We start from the raw sequence: 14,652 nt of genomic DNA, 5'->3' as shown, positions 1-14,652 counted from the left end.
GGGGGGGGATGAAAAATTCTGCAACCTGTGCTCTCTCCATTCTGCCTGCACAGCTCAGAGCTGTGAGGGAGATGGTTCTGGCAGCGCTGTGACTGGCAAAGAGCTCTTGTTTGGGGCTCTGCGGGGTTGCTAGCTCAGTTCCACAGGAGCCCAGTGAGCCTGACAGGAAAGTCTGCACTGCAGAAAGGCCCATTGCTGCCGCATGGCCCCAGAGGGAGCACCTCTTAATGTAGCATAGCACACGAAGCCAGTGGGGTCCTGGAGGGGAGTTCTGATAAGGGCTTGGGGCTTTACCGTGGTTTCTTTAGTGCGTTCCCTGCTGGCCACCTCTGAATACGTTGGTTTCCCTCTGGGCATCCTTCTACTGTCATCTCTCTCAAACAGGGACAGAATGACAGGACCAAGGAAGCTCCTTTTTCTGGTTCAGCACAACCTCCCCAGTTCTCCTCTTTCCCCTGTCCTCCTCCCTGTAGCACTTCCTCCGCAGGCTGCACTTCCTGTCCCAAAGCCAGCCTGAAGTCCCTGAGGGTTTCTTGGAGGAAGTGTGATCAGCAGCGTTGACAGAAGCTGTGGCCTTTTCCTGTTAGGAAAGCAACAGTTTCCCAACACCCCATCCTTGGGACGATGTCCAAGTTCTAAGTCATTACTGAATACAGATCGACTGTGCTCTGTGGATCCCCTTGGAAGCCATCTGTGGGGGACCAGGGATGAGATTGGCTGAGACTAGATTACTAAATCCCCAGCAACTGGTTTGGAATTGGTGCAGTGGGTGGCAAAGCAGGGATGTCTAAAAAGCTTTCAGAAACCAGCAGGCTGTGAGGAAATGCTGGGATTTAGAGGCTGCTGGTTTGGGATACTGGGAACAAATAAGGAGGCAGACAGGATCTTCTGCAGGAGGGTGGGGCTGGAGGAAGCAAATCAGCCCATGGCTGAGAAGCCAAGGGTGGTGGAGAAGGAGGTTTGAAGCTAACTGGAACTGAAGTCTATGTAAGCCTTAAATGCCAGGCACAGGATTTGCATGAGGCTACTGAAGAAGCATCAGAAGAGAGGGCTGGCATGTCCTGGCGCTGCTGCTTTCAGAGGATGAGTCATAGTCCTGGACTTTGGGGCTGTGATGGGACTGGAAGGGGATGAAGCCCACATCTTAGCAGGTAGGCTCTGGCAAGCAGATAGAAAGTGACTCTTGGTGTGCCAGGGATGAGAGGTTCATGATGGGGATCTGGGGGCCTTGGAGCCAGCCTCGGCTTCTGCGCTGACTTGTGCCCAGGCTTACTCACTTGGACCTCATTCTCCTGTGGCACCTTCCATTCTCCCAGCTTCTCAGTAAGGGATGAATAAAATACAGATGGGTTTCCTGAGCAAATATCAAATTGTATTTGCCATATTATTGATAACTAAAGAGATGTTTCCTTAGTGCACACTTTCGAGGAGATATGTAGCACCCTCCACTTCATTATGAAGAGTCTATGCAAGAGGGTCGGTCAGATAGCTCAGCGGACTAAAGTTCCTGGGTTTGATACCAGGCATGCTGTGTTGGCCCTGCCCCCAGGGCATGCTGAGACAGTGAATGAGACTGGGTGTTGTGGGCGCCTGTAATCCCAGTGCTTGGAAAGCTGAAAACAGGAGGATCATTAAGAGTCCAATCTGTATATTGAGACCCTGTAGATCCTATAGTAAATGCATTTTTTTTTTTAAAAAAAAAGTCTATGTAAGGTCCCAAGCTTGATCCCTGATTCCATATAAAACAAAAGTTTTGGGGCCAGGGAGATAGCTCAGTAGAATAAGTGCTTGCCTGGCAAGTGCAAGGGCCTGAGTTCAATCCCCAGTTCCACCAAAAAAAAGTCTTAATTGAGGTGCAAATAGCTACTTAAAATTAGGGTCTTACTATGCAGCTCAGACTCATAGTGATGCTCCTGTCTCGGCCTTCCCTGCACTGGGATTACAGGTGTAAACCACCACAAATGGTTTCCATGGCCAGCATAGTGTGCCTGGGGTTCTGGGGCCAACATGGCATATGTTACTGGGATTGAACCTGGTCCTTGCACTTGCCAGGTAGGCACTTAGATCACTGAACTATCTCCCCAGCCTGTTTTTCTATTTTGAAACAGGGTTTCACCATGGTCAGGCTGGCCTTGGACTCAGTTTGTAGCTCAGGCTGGCCTCAGACTCCCAAATGCTGGGATTATAGGTGTGTGCTACCACACCCAGCCTTACTTTTTTTCTTTTTTGGTACTGGGAACCGAACTTAGTACCTTGTGCCTGCCAGGCAGGCACTGTTTGTTTGTTGTTGTTGTTTTGTTTTTGTTTTTTGGCGGAACTGGGGATTGAACTCAGGCCCTTGTGCTTGCCAGGTAAGCACTTATTCCACTGAGCTATCTCCCTTGCCCCAAAAATTCTTTTTTTTTTTTTTGTATTTTTTTAGGGAATGGTCTACAGGGTGTTCAGGGTCTCACTACTAGAAGTGATTTGCCTGTTTACAGCCAAGAGCTGGGATTAAAGGCACATACCACCATGCCCAGTCTCAGTTGCCTCTCAGCTTGCCCCAGAGGCAGGGCTGGCACTGCAGGCCCGGGAATTGAACCCTTGGCCCCTGCGTCCTCTTTCTGTCTGTCTATCTGGTTGTTTATTTTTTAGGTAGGGTCTCACTATGAAGCTCATGCTGGTCTTGAGCTCACTATGTAGCCCCGGCAGGCCTTAAACTTTGTAGTGATCCTCTTCCTTCAGCCTCCCGAGTGCTGCGATTACAGGCATGTGCCGCCATAGCTGGCTGCTGCTTGTATTTTGCAGTCAGAGAATTTTGGTTGCAAAAGTCAGAAGTGATTATCAGTTCCCCACTCCTGTGAGTAAAAGGCCCTGATGCCCAGAGCGTTCTGTTCTGAGATCTCATTCTGCTGTAGCACTCCCAAGCCCTAGATGCTCTCAGTCATAACCTTTATACAAAAGTTTACCTTGGGTTCTGTCTTCTCTGAGTCATCCACACTTTTAAAAAATGCATTTTTTATTAGTTTGTGTTTGCATATAGACTGATTACATTCATTGTGAGGAGCTGAGACAGATACACGACACATCTGAATTCTTTTTTTTTTTTTTTTTTGGCGGAACCAGGGATTGAACTCAGGCCCTTGTGCTTGCCAGGCAAGTGCTTATTCTACTGAGCCATCTCCCTGGCCCCAACACATCTGAATTCTATGTCCCCTTTCGCACCCTCCCTCCCACCTCCCTCCATCTCTCGGTCCCTTTCATTTTACAGAAGGTCTCTCTCCTGGTTCTCTATTATCTTTCTTCAGTTTTGCTCTTTAATTTATTTATGCTTTGGGTTTGTCACATGCAATATTTAAGCTTGTGTTTCTGATTTATTTCACCTGACATTATGGTCTCATTTTCTTGCAAATGACTCAGGTTTATCCTCCTTTATGACTGAGTAGTACTTTCTTTATATAAATAACGCATTGTAATATCCATGCATCTTTTGATAAACATCTCTTGATAGACATATAGGCTGCTTTCAGCTATAAATGTGAATATAGTATGGGTTATTTGTTTATTTATTTATTTGTGGAACTGGGGATTGAACTCAGGCCCTTGCACTTGCCAGGAAAGCGCTTATTCTACTGAGCCATCTCCCTGGCCCCTCCATAGTGGTTGTACTAGTTCACATTCCCACTCACAATGTCAAAAGTTCTCCTTTTCCCTGCTTTTTTTTTTTTTTTTTTGTGGAACTGGGAATTGAACTCAGGCCCTTGTGCTTGCCAGGGAAGCACTTATTCCACTGAGCCATCTCCCTGGCCCATCCCTGCATTCTTACCGGCATGTATTGTTACTGATTTTTTGATGATGACAGCCATGCTTTCTGGAGTAAGATGGAATCTCAGTGCTCATCCACACTTGGCTGCTCCAACTTCTCTGTTCCTGGGGTTACCACTGAGACAGCTTGAGCCCAGGAACAGAAGAGTCTGGAGCCAGGCCTCAGGAAGCAGCTCCTGGGAGGCTCCTTCCATGTCGTTCCCCCCCCCCCCCGCTTGTCATTAGCCACACCTGAGTCTGGTCATCTGCAGTGTGTGGCCACCAACCTCAGTCTCCTTCCCAGGGCCACTGTCTACTCCTGCTTTACCTGCCTGTGACCTCACAGAAACCTCCAGCTCTGACATCTCCACTCTCTGCATCTCATACACATCACTCTGTCTGATACTTTCTGGCCTCCTTGGGCACAGCTGCCTTGGTTGTTCCACCCGTTTCTAGGTTCAGAAAGTGCCAGGGTGCCAGGAGGCCACACAGGCCAGAGCAGCCTGGTTGTGCTTCAGGCACAGTTTCTTGCCAGGTCATCCTCCATCACTTGGAGAAGCCCTTGCGGCTCGCAGAATCTCCAGATAGGACCCCTCTGACAGAGTGGTAGGGCTGCATGTGTAGAAGGGGAAACCAATTTTCTGCTTCTCAAATCCCAGCAGAAGGATGCACCTCATTCATTGCGTACCGCTCCTCCGTGCTGTGGCTGCTGCCCCTGCCTGTCTCCCAAGATCCCGCTTCTGGCACTTATCCTCTGTACACCACAGATCTGCAGCCTCTCCACTGCTTTCTGAGGCATCTTCCTCTCTGCTTATAAATATGCTTATCATGCCATCAGACTCCTAGTGATCCGTCTGTTTACAGCTTCCCAAGAGCTGGGATTATAGGTGCTTGCGCCACCAGGCCCAGTCTCAATTCTCAGCATGCCCCGGGGGCAGGGCTGGGCTGGGCCAGCATAGCAGGCCTGGGGATCAAACCGTGGGCCTCTGGGCCTGCTTGCAGGCGCTTTAATCCACTGAGCTTATTTGGCCAGCCCTGACTTTTTATTTTTATTTTTTGGAGATAGGTTCCCCCTATGCAGTTCAGGCTGGCCTTGAGCTCACTTTGTAGCCCAGGCTGGTCTCAAACTCCTAACAACCTTCCTGCCTTAGCCTGCCAAGTGTTAGGATTATAGGCATGCACCACCATGCCCAGTGCTAGCTTGGCTTTTTTGATCTTGCACATTCAATTTATTTACACCATGTATATTATAGCATGGTTAACAAACTATGAACAGATGTGTGATTCATGCGGATGTCTTCAACTTTTTAATGTCCCACTCCCTCACAAAATGTGGATGCCTTTTTCCACTCATAATTTAACTTTATTTATTAGTCCATGTTTGTAGTACATAGTGATCACATTCCATGTGAGTTCATACATGTAAATAACACATCTTTTTTTTTTTTTTTGTGGAACCAGGGATTTGAACTCAGACTGTTGTGTTTGCCAGGCAAGCGCTTATTCTACTGAGCCATCTCCCCAGCCCCACATCTTTTTTATGTTGTCTAAATTAATTTTGTTTTCTAAATGGGGTTGAAGGGAGGGAAGGAGAATGGAAAGAAAAAAGAAGCAGGATATATAATGTACAGGTACTAATTCTCTATGATGAATGATATTGTCATATATACGATGGAGGCTAGGGATATAGCTTGGCAGTCTAAGCACCTGCCTGACAAGCACAAGGACCTGGATTTGATCCCCAGTACCACATGACATGCCAGCCCTGGGATTACAAGTGCAGGCCACAGGCCATGTCTCAATTGCTGTCTCAGCGTGCCCCAGGGGCGGGGCTGGTAGGCAGGTCCAGGGAACAAACTCCTGCCCCCCCCCCTTTTTTTTTTGTGGAACCGGGATTGAACTCAGGCCCTTGTGCTTGCCAAGCAAGCGCAAACCCCTGCCCCTTGCACCTGTTTGTAGGCTCTTTTAATCCACTGAGCTATTTGGCCGGCCCAATAAAAGGGGTTTTTTTGTTTGTTTGTTTGTTTGTGGTTTTTTTTTTTTTTTTTTTTTTTTTTTTTTTTTAAATGCAAAAAAAAATTCATTTGTCTAAAATTAGGGGGCCAGCCAGATAGCTCAGCAGATTGAAGCCCTTGCTTAGGCAGAGCGCAGTGGCTGGAGTTTGATCTGTGCCAGCCCTGCCCCCAGAGTGTACCGAGACTGCGCATGGTGGCACATGCCTGTAATCCCAGTGCTTGGGAGGCTGAAAATAGGAGGATGACTGTGAGTTAGATCTGTGTAGTGAGACCCTATAGATCCTGTACTAAATACATGAACATAAATAAATAAAATAAAATTAGGATAGCTACTCCTTTTTTTCCAGGTTCTTGTTGCATGGAATATTGTTTTCTATCCTTTGATTTTTTTTAATCTGTGTATTTCTTTTTGGATTAAATGTATTTCTTGTATATAGCATATCTTTCCTTTTTTTTTTTTTTTTTTTTTTTTGTAGTGGAAATTGAATGCACATCGTCACACTTGCCATGCAGGCACTGTGACCCCCTGTGCTATGTCCCTGGCTCTTCATTGCCTTCTTCTTTTTTTAAAGACAGGCTCTTTAACCCAGGCTGGCTTCAAATTCAAAGTGATTCTCCTGTCTTAGCCTCTTGAGTGCTGGGATTATAGGATGTGCCAGCATACCTGGCGGAAGTTGTTATCTTTTAGGGTGTGAAACACTCCACTCCAAGCTCTTCTGGCCTTCTAAGATATGTGTCGCGGGCCGGGGAGATGGCTCAGTGGAATAAGCGCTTCCCTGGCAAGTGCAAAGGCCTGAGTTCAATCCCTGGTTCCACCAAAAAAAAAAAAAAGATATGTGTCCGGAAGCCTGCTGTAATTCTAATGGGTTTACATATGTAAGTGATTCGTTGCTTTTCTCTAATAGCTTTAAGGATTCTGTCTCTGGGTTGAATTTGTGGTATTTTGACTATGATATGACACAGAGAGGTCCTCTTTTAAATATAGCTGTTTGGGGTTCAGTATGCCTCAGTTAGTCGTATGTTTAATTTTTTTGCTTGGGGGCTGGAGAGATGGCTCAGTGGAATAAGCGCTTGCCTGGCAAGTGCAGGGGCCTGAGTTCAATCTCTGGGTCTGCCAAAAAAATTTTTTTCCCAATATTCAGAAAATATTCTATTATTTCTGTGAACAGAATTTTTAATGGTCTTTGCAGTGTCTTATGATTCTTTTTTTGTTTTACTTATTTCAGTTAACCTTAAATTACTTTTCTTTGGAAAAGTTTAGGAACTGTTGGGTCTGTTTTTCATATTCTTTTGTTGTTTTAAAGGTATCCCTGAGTAATTAGTCTTTGAAAACATCCCTATCATGTCCCCCACCCCCCAACCGGGGACTAAACTCAGGCCCTTGCACTTGCCAGGGAAGCACTTATTCTACATCCCTGATCATTTTGTTACTCATTATCCAATTAGTTATATCTTCTGCAAATCCACCAAGCATCTTATTGATGTTTATTAATCTCAAATAATTCAGCTGTTTGACTTTTGTTTTCCTCTCCCTTGGTTCCCTGTAGGTTGGTTCTCTGGGAGTTGGATATTTTATTTTAATGCATTTAGTAGTGTTTACAAGATCTGACTACACAGATCAGACTCATAGTGATCCTCCTGTTTTCAGCCTCCCAAGTGCTGAGGTTACAGGTACATTCTACCATGCCCAGTGTCAATCACCCTGTCAGGGTGCCCTAGGGGCAGGGCCAGCACTGCATACCGGGGACTGAATCCTGGTCTCTGGGGCTGCCTAGTCTGCTGAGCTATCTGGCTGGCCCTGGAGTTGGATATTTTAGGAGGCATTTTGTTGCCTTGTCTTCTCATGGTTTTGTTTGTTTGTTTATTTGTTTATTTATTTATTTTGCTCAGGGTCTTGCTATGCAGTTTAGGCTGGACTTGAATTCACTGTGTAACCCAGGTTGGCCTTGAACTCACTCCTGCCTTACCCTCTGAAATACTGGGATTATAGATGTGTACCACCAGACCCAGCTACTGTTTTTTTGTTTATTTGTTTTATGTTTAGGATTGTTTTTACATAGTGGAAAGATTTTAGTCTGGTTTTCTTTTTCTTTTCTTTTCTTTTTTTTTTTTTTTTTTTTTTTTTTTTTTTTTTTTTTTTTTTTTTTTTTTTTTTGTGGAACTGGGGATTGAACTCAGGCCCTTGCGCTTGCCAGGCAAGCACTTATTCTACTGAGCTATCTCCCCAGCCCTTTAGGCTTGTTTTCAATGATGCATTAAGAGCACAAGTAACTATAGCCTTTGCCTCTGTCACAAGATCCAGCCACTTCTATTAATTTGGGAGAGGTAATTGGCCCAGCACACAGTTCTTTGTGAATGTTTTGTTTTTTTTTTTTTTGGAACTGGGGGTTGAACTCAGGCCCTTGCGCTTACGAGGCAAGCGCTTATTATACTGAGCTATCTCCCCGGCCCTCTATGAATGAACTGAAGTACTTTTAATATCACAAAGGTAAGACTTGGCATGGTGGTGCACGCCTCTAATCCCAGTGCTTGGTTGTCTGAAAGGAGGATCACTACGAGTCTGATCTGTGTAGTGAGACCCTGTAGACCCTGGACTAAATACATTAAAAAACAAAAAACAAAAACAAAAACAAAAAAAACCCCACAAAGGTAATCAGATATTTGCACACAGAAGAAATTATTAAATAACAATTTTATGACCCTTGAAATATCAAGTAAACCAGCAACAGTAATATCACACAAGACAAACTCTGTATTGATTTATCCTTTTTTTTTTTTTTTTTTTCTGGAACCAGGGATTGAACTCAGGCCCTTGTGCTTACCAGGCAAGCGCTTATTTTACCAAGCCAGCTCTCCGGCCCCTGTATTGATCCATCCTAAGAACTAATAATGTACCATCCTCTTAGCCTTAGAAAAGGAGTCTGTAATTACAGTGTAAACAGTAAGTCAAACCAAATATCTCCGTATAGCAAATATTGACTTCATGTGACAATTATACCTTAATTAATGATAGAAAAGAATTCAAGGGCCAGGGAGATAGCTCAGTGGAATAAGTGTTTCCCTGGCAAGCACAAGGCCCTGAGTTCAATCCCTGAGTTCAAAAAAAAAAAAAAAAAAAGAAAGAAAGAAAGAAAGAAAATTCAACAGTAGTGACATAGAATAACTGCCTAAAGATTAATAAAGCTTAATGGTTATACTGTTAAAGATACAGGGGTTGGGAATGGAAGAATACAAGAAGAAAAACTGAAAATTTAAACACTAGGAGATGAGGAAAGTGAAACAAAGGAGCCTAGTAAGGATTAGAGAAGGGGCTGGGAACATGGCTCAGTGGAATAAGTGTTAAGGGCCTGCGTTCAATCCCTGGTTCCGCCAAAAAAAAAAAGGATTAGAGAGTTGGCCAAATAGCTCAGCAGACTAAAGCACCGGCAAGCAGGCTCAGGGGCTGGGGGATCGATTCCCAGGCCTGCCGTGCTGGCACCGCCCCTGGTGTGCACTGAGATGGCAATTGAGACTGGGCGTGGTGGCTCCCGCCTGCAATCCCAACTCTTAGGAGGCTGTAAACAGGCACATCACTACTGTCTGTAATCTAGTAGTGAGACCCTGAACACCCTGTAGACCCTTCCCTAATATTAAAAAACGAAACAACAAAAAAAGGATTAGAAAGATACAGATAGGGCTGGTGAGATGGCTCAGTGGTCTAAAGCACCTAATTAGAACAAGCTTAGCAAAGCACAGGGACCGCGGTTCAATCCTCCAGCACCACATGCCGGCCAGCCCCGCCCCCTGGTGGGCTGAGCTGGCCACACACACACACACACACACACACACACACACACACACACAAATAAATAAAATTAAAAAAAAAAAGAAAAAGAAAGATACAGATAGAATTAGATAAAGAAAAACTAGACAGGGGAAATAGCTCAGAGGTCTTATCACCTGTCTTGCAAACACAAGGACCTGGGTTCAATCCCCAGTACCACATGCCATGCTGGCCACCAAAACCAGACATGGTGGTGAATGCCTATAATCCCAGCCCTGGGGAGGCTGAGACAGGAGGATCACTGCAAGTACAAACTGCATAGTGAGATCCTGTACCAAATGAATAAATTAAGAAATAAAATAAATTTTTAAAAAAACTATGAACAATAGAAGATAACAGAATAAAAAGAGAAAAAATAATATGGAGAATACAAGATAAAAGGAACAAAGGGCTGAGGAGATAGCTCAGCGGCATAAGCACGTGCCTGGCAAGCTCAAGCTCCCAAGTTCAATCCCTGAGACTGAAAAAGAGAGGGAGAAGAAGAAGAAGAAGAAGAAAGAGAGAGAGAGAGAGAGAGAGAGAGAGAGGATGGAAAGCTGAACTGTGAAAACAAAGCAAAATCCAGCTGTTTCTGAACACTGCTGAAGGTAGGCCTGACTTCTCACTGTGGGGTTGGCGTCTGCGTCCTTTGCAACCTGAGTTAAAACGTCGCAGGGACTTTCCTTCTAGCCTACTCTCTGTCCACAACTGTCTCCCCTGGCTGTCTCTCGCCTACTCACTGTGGGGAGGCAACTCTGGCAGCACTGAAGTGCTTTCAGTTAGTCTGCGTTCCAGATTTCGATAATTAACCATTTCCCCAAACGGCACCTGATCAGGTGCTCTCGGGGGATACGGTGGGTGTCCGCGCTGGTATTCCTCTTGGGCTGCCGCCTGCTCTACGGAGTCCTCTGGAGCAGAACTCTGGGCTGATACTTTCACAGCTCATAGCTGGTCTGGGCTCTGCCACTGTCGCCCTGGGATCTCCCAGCCCTGGCTGCTGACCTTGCTTCCCGGTTCCCTTCTCTGCAAGCTGGAGAGAAGGTCGCAACTTCCATGCTTGCCCTGTGTTGTGATCTATCTCATTGCTTTGAATTTTCTAATTTTAATTTTGTTCCTTTTTTTTTTTTTTTTTTCCTTTTTTTTTTGGTGGAACCAGGGATTGAACTCAGGCCCTTAGGCTTCCAGGCAAGTGCTTATTCTACTGAGCTATCTTCCCGGCCCCTGTTTTGCTCTTTTTTATTTTTATATTTTAGAATAAGTCTCACTCAGGCTGGGCTTGTCTTTGTCATCCTGCATCAGATTTCTAGAGTGCTAGGATTTCAGGCTTCCACCTCCACCTCAGGCTTTCCTCATATTTTTCTAGTTTCTCAATAGCTTGGCTTCTAATTTTCCTGCCACTTCCTTCCTGATTCCCAGTAATCCACTCACTTTTTTTCTTCACCATGCTGTTATTTTCCAGGGTCTGGATTCCAGATCTCAGAGAGGCTGCATTTTGTTGCCCATCACCACCCTGCCACTTGGTTCCTTTTTTTTTCTTCTTCTTTTTTGAGTCAGGGTATCCAACACACAGTAATTTAGGCTGGACTCAAACTCACTATGTTGCCCTGGCTGGTCTCAAACTCACAGTGATCTTTCTGCCTCAGCCTCCTGAGTGCTGGGATTATAGGCGTGATTACTGCTAGCCTTGGCTGATACAGCAAATTTTCTTTTCCAATATGGAAATTGTAAGATAGCCCAAAGACTATATAGTCTCAATCCTTGAGTTTCTTGTCTAGCAGTCTTGTCGGTAACATGGGGTAATAGAGTAGACTTGAGGACTGGCCACCAGAGGCGGGGGTAGGGGTGGGTGGGGTGGTGGGGTAGAGGTGGGGGTGTCAGAGGTCAGGCTGAGATTTCCACTCCCCACCACCCTGGCTGGAAAAGGAGAGAAAATAGCTAAAATATGCTCATGTCTCCTATCCTGGGAAAAGTCTTTGAAACCTGCAGTCCTCCAGCTGTTACCTGTGTAAGCCTACTGCTTTGCTGTACTAAACAAGGGTGTGTTACCATCACAGGAAGTAAAGATTAAAAGGGAAAACAGTTGTCTCCCCATCAAGTCACTACTCTTAGTCTTTTGGTGTCTGATGTTTCAGTGTTGTGTGCGATTGTGCCTGTGCGTTAGAATTTCAGCCAAGCTTTTTGAAATCCGAATATTCTAGACTTGTGTCTTTTGCTTCCTCTTTGTTGCTTTGTTTTGTTCTTTTGTTTGTTTTCACTATTGGGGATTAAACCCAGTTGTTTCCCAAGGAGCAATATCCCCAGCTCCTTTTTATTTTTGTATTTTAGAATAAGTCTCAACAGGGGGCGGGGGAGATGGCTCAGTAGAATAAGCGCTTGCTTGGCATGTGCAAGAGCCTGAGTTCAATCCCCTGTTGGGGTTAGGGGAATAGACTAGGTCTCACCAAGTCACTGAGTTGCCCAGGGTAGGCTTGACCTTGTCACTGTGCATCAGATCCTGCATGCGGAACCTCCACCTCCGGCTTCCCGTATACTTTTCTATTTTCCCAGCAGCTTGGCTTCTGTTGTACTGTTTCCCTGGCACTGTGCCCTTCTACTGACCATATCAGCCCACGCCTCACCTGACCATGCATGCCCAGGGACATTGTGAACCCAGCTGAGCAATCACTGAAAAGATGACTGTAGATCTGTACTCATTAACATTGAGAATTTTCATAAAACATCGTTGAGTGGAAAAAAAAATATAAAGCAGCATGTCTTATCATGTATTTTAAAATTAGCATTATCTCATTTTTGTTACGTATGCTTATATATGCTTGAAAAATTAAAAAGAAAAACAACTAAAATCCCCTGGAGGGGCCAGGGAGATGGCTCAGTAGAATAAGCACTTGCCTGGCAAACGCAAGGGCTTGATTTCAATCCTCAGTTCTGCCAAAAAAAAAAATAATAATAATAATAATTAATAAAAATAAAATCCCCTGGAGGTAGGGGTGCAGCTCAGTGTTAGAGCCGTGGTCTAACATCATCCTGGGCCCCTGCATTCAGCACTACCAACAAAGGGACTGAAAAACCTGAAGGTTGGACTGGCAAGGGATGACCTCTGTGAACGTGGGGTTTTGGAAGATTTCCTACTTTATGCATTTTTTAAAAAATTACCAATATTTTTACGTCTTGAGGATTTTTTTTTTTTTGTACCAGGGATTGAACTCAGGACCCTGTGAAAAAGTTGAGAGGGATTTTTTTTTGGGGGGGGGACTGGCTCAGGCTGCCTTAAGGGTGGGTCTGGTATGGCATGTGGACCTGGGGATCAAACCACGGTCCCCTGCACCTGCATGAGCAGGTGCTTAAACAACTGAGCTAAACCGAAGGTCCCCTACCGATATTTTTATAAGTAACTGAAAAACAGCATTTTAATTTTATTTCTTAAAGCTCTGACATGGGGCTGAGGAGATAGCTTAGTAGAATAAGTGCTTGCCTGGCAAGCGCAAGGTCCTGAGTTTAATCCCCAGTTCCACCAAAAATAAATAAATAAATAAATAAACAATAAAATTAAATAAAGCTCTGACATTTAGGAGCTGGGAGAATAGCTCTGAGGCATAAGCATCTACCTGGCAAGTATAAGGTCCCAAGTTCGATCCCTGGACCCGCATGCCATGCCAGCCCCAAACCCCAGGACCCGGAACTGGGCATGGTGGCGCATGCCTGTAATCCCAGCATTAGGGAGGCTGAGACAGGAGGATAGCTGCCAGTTTCAGAACAGCCTTGGGGCTACAAAATTGAGCACAAGGCCAGCCTGAAATGCATAGCAACACCCTGTCTCAGGGAAAAAAAAAAAAAGCCTCTGACATTTAAAAAAGAACTGACTTAACTAAACTGGGTGGTATACATGTGTAACCAGTCACTAAGTACCACCAAATGAACGACACAACATAAAAAACTACTTTTGAGTCTGTACTTTTTTGTTGTTGAACCCAAGGACTTCACCCTGAGCTACATCCCTAGCCCTATTTATTTTTTGAGACAGGATTTTGCTAAGTTACTCCATAGCCAAGACTGGACTCGAACTGCTATCTGTCTGCCTCAGCCTCTCAGGTTACAGGGATTACAGACATGCGTCACCATTCCCAGCTGAGGCTATACTTTTCAGAGGAAGAGCAGTATGTTCAGGGGTGCATGTGACTGAGGATCAAGCTAGATCCCGCCCCAGTGTCAAGGCCTGGACACCTGGCCCTGAACCCTTTCCCCCTGACTGTGCAATGCTTTCCTTCCCCCTTTGGTTCCTGGACCGTACAGGGCTTTGGTCTGTGGCCTACACCCTGCTCTCCTCACTGTCTGGCCAACTCCTGTTCACCTTGAGCCCTCCTGATTGCTCTGAGTCAGACCAGGGCCATGTCCTTTGTGGCCATAGCTTTCCGGGGCTGTGGCCCCAGACTGTTCAAGTAGACTTCGCTAGGTCCTCTTCTTCATCCACCCTTCATTCCAGCTTGTCTTCTGGGACATCTGTGGCCTCAGACCTGCCTACCACTGCTTACGTCCTGTTCTCCCTCCTGCCTGTGCTAATCGTGACTTCTCCATCCTTGCCCTGGAGCCCTGCTTCTGTCCTCTCCAGGGTCTTTGGCACCTGGCCTCTGCCTCTGCTATAACACAGCTTCTCTCTGAACCCTTCCTTATTTCTGTCTTTAGCATCTATCTGTGTACCCTGTATTCCACCAGGTACTTGGGAGGCTGAGGCAGGAAAATCACTTGCACCTGGGAGTTCAAGGCCAGCCTGGGCACCATAGCAAGACACTCATCTCAAACAAGTTTGTTGGGGACACCCACAGAAACACACATACACAGAAAGACAGAGTATAAAGTTGCAAGAGTAGAACAAGGAGGGCTGGGGAGATAGCTCAGCCGCAAAAGCCTGCATGACAAGTGCAGGTCCTGAGGTCCTGAGTTTCATCCCCGGTATAAAAAAAACCCCAAAACTGTAGACACCTGTATAGCTTCACCCAGATTTACCATTTGTTAACAGTGGCACATTTGCTTTGATTCTGTCTGTATCAATATATA

The 14,652-nt window shown here is 45.4% G+C and overlaps 1 protein-coding gene across 3 annotated transcripts in view; it reads left to right on the top strand.

The window, feature by feature from the left end:
• The window catches only part of Scamp5 (secretory carrier membrane protein 5), a 27,358-nt gene that overhangs the window by 1,051 nt on the left and 11,655 nt on the right, over positions 1-14,652 (top strand). Inside the window, exon 1 of one of the 3 annotated variants that reach the window (XM_023712528.1) lies at positions 11,096-11,120. The exons of the other annotated variants lie outside the window; for them this stretch is intronic. The gene's annotated coding sequence lies outside the window, so the exon portion shown is untranslated. Of the gene's footprint in view, positions 1-11,095; positions 11,121-14,652 lie in introns of those variants that run through there. 3 annotated transcript variants of the gene reach the window in all.

Source organism: Octodon degus, unplaced genomic scaffold, assembly GCF_000260255.1.
Source record: "Octodon degus isolate 3935 unplaced genomic scaffold, OctDeg1.0 scaffold00026, whole genome shotgun sequence".
Taxonomy (NCBI): Eukaryota; Metazoa; Chordata; class Mammalia; order Rodentia; family Octodontidae; genus Octodon; species Octodon degus.
This window is presented reverse-complemented; position numbering and strand designations above follow the sequence as displayed.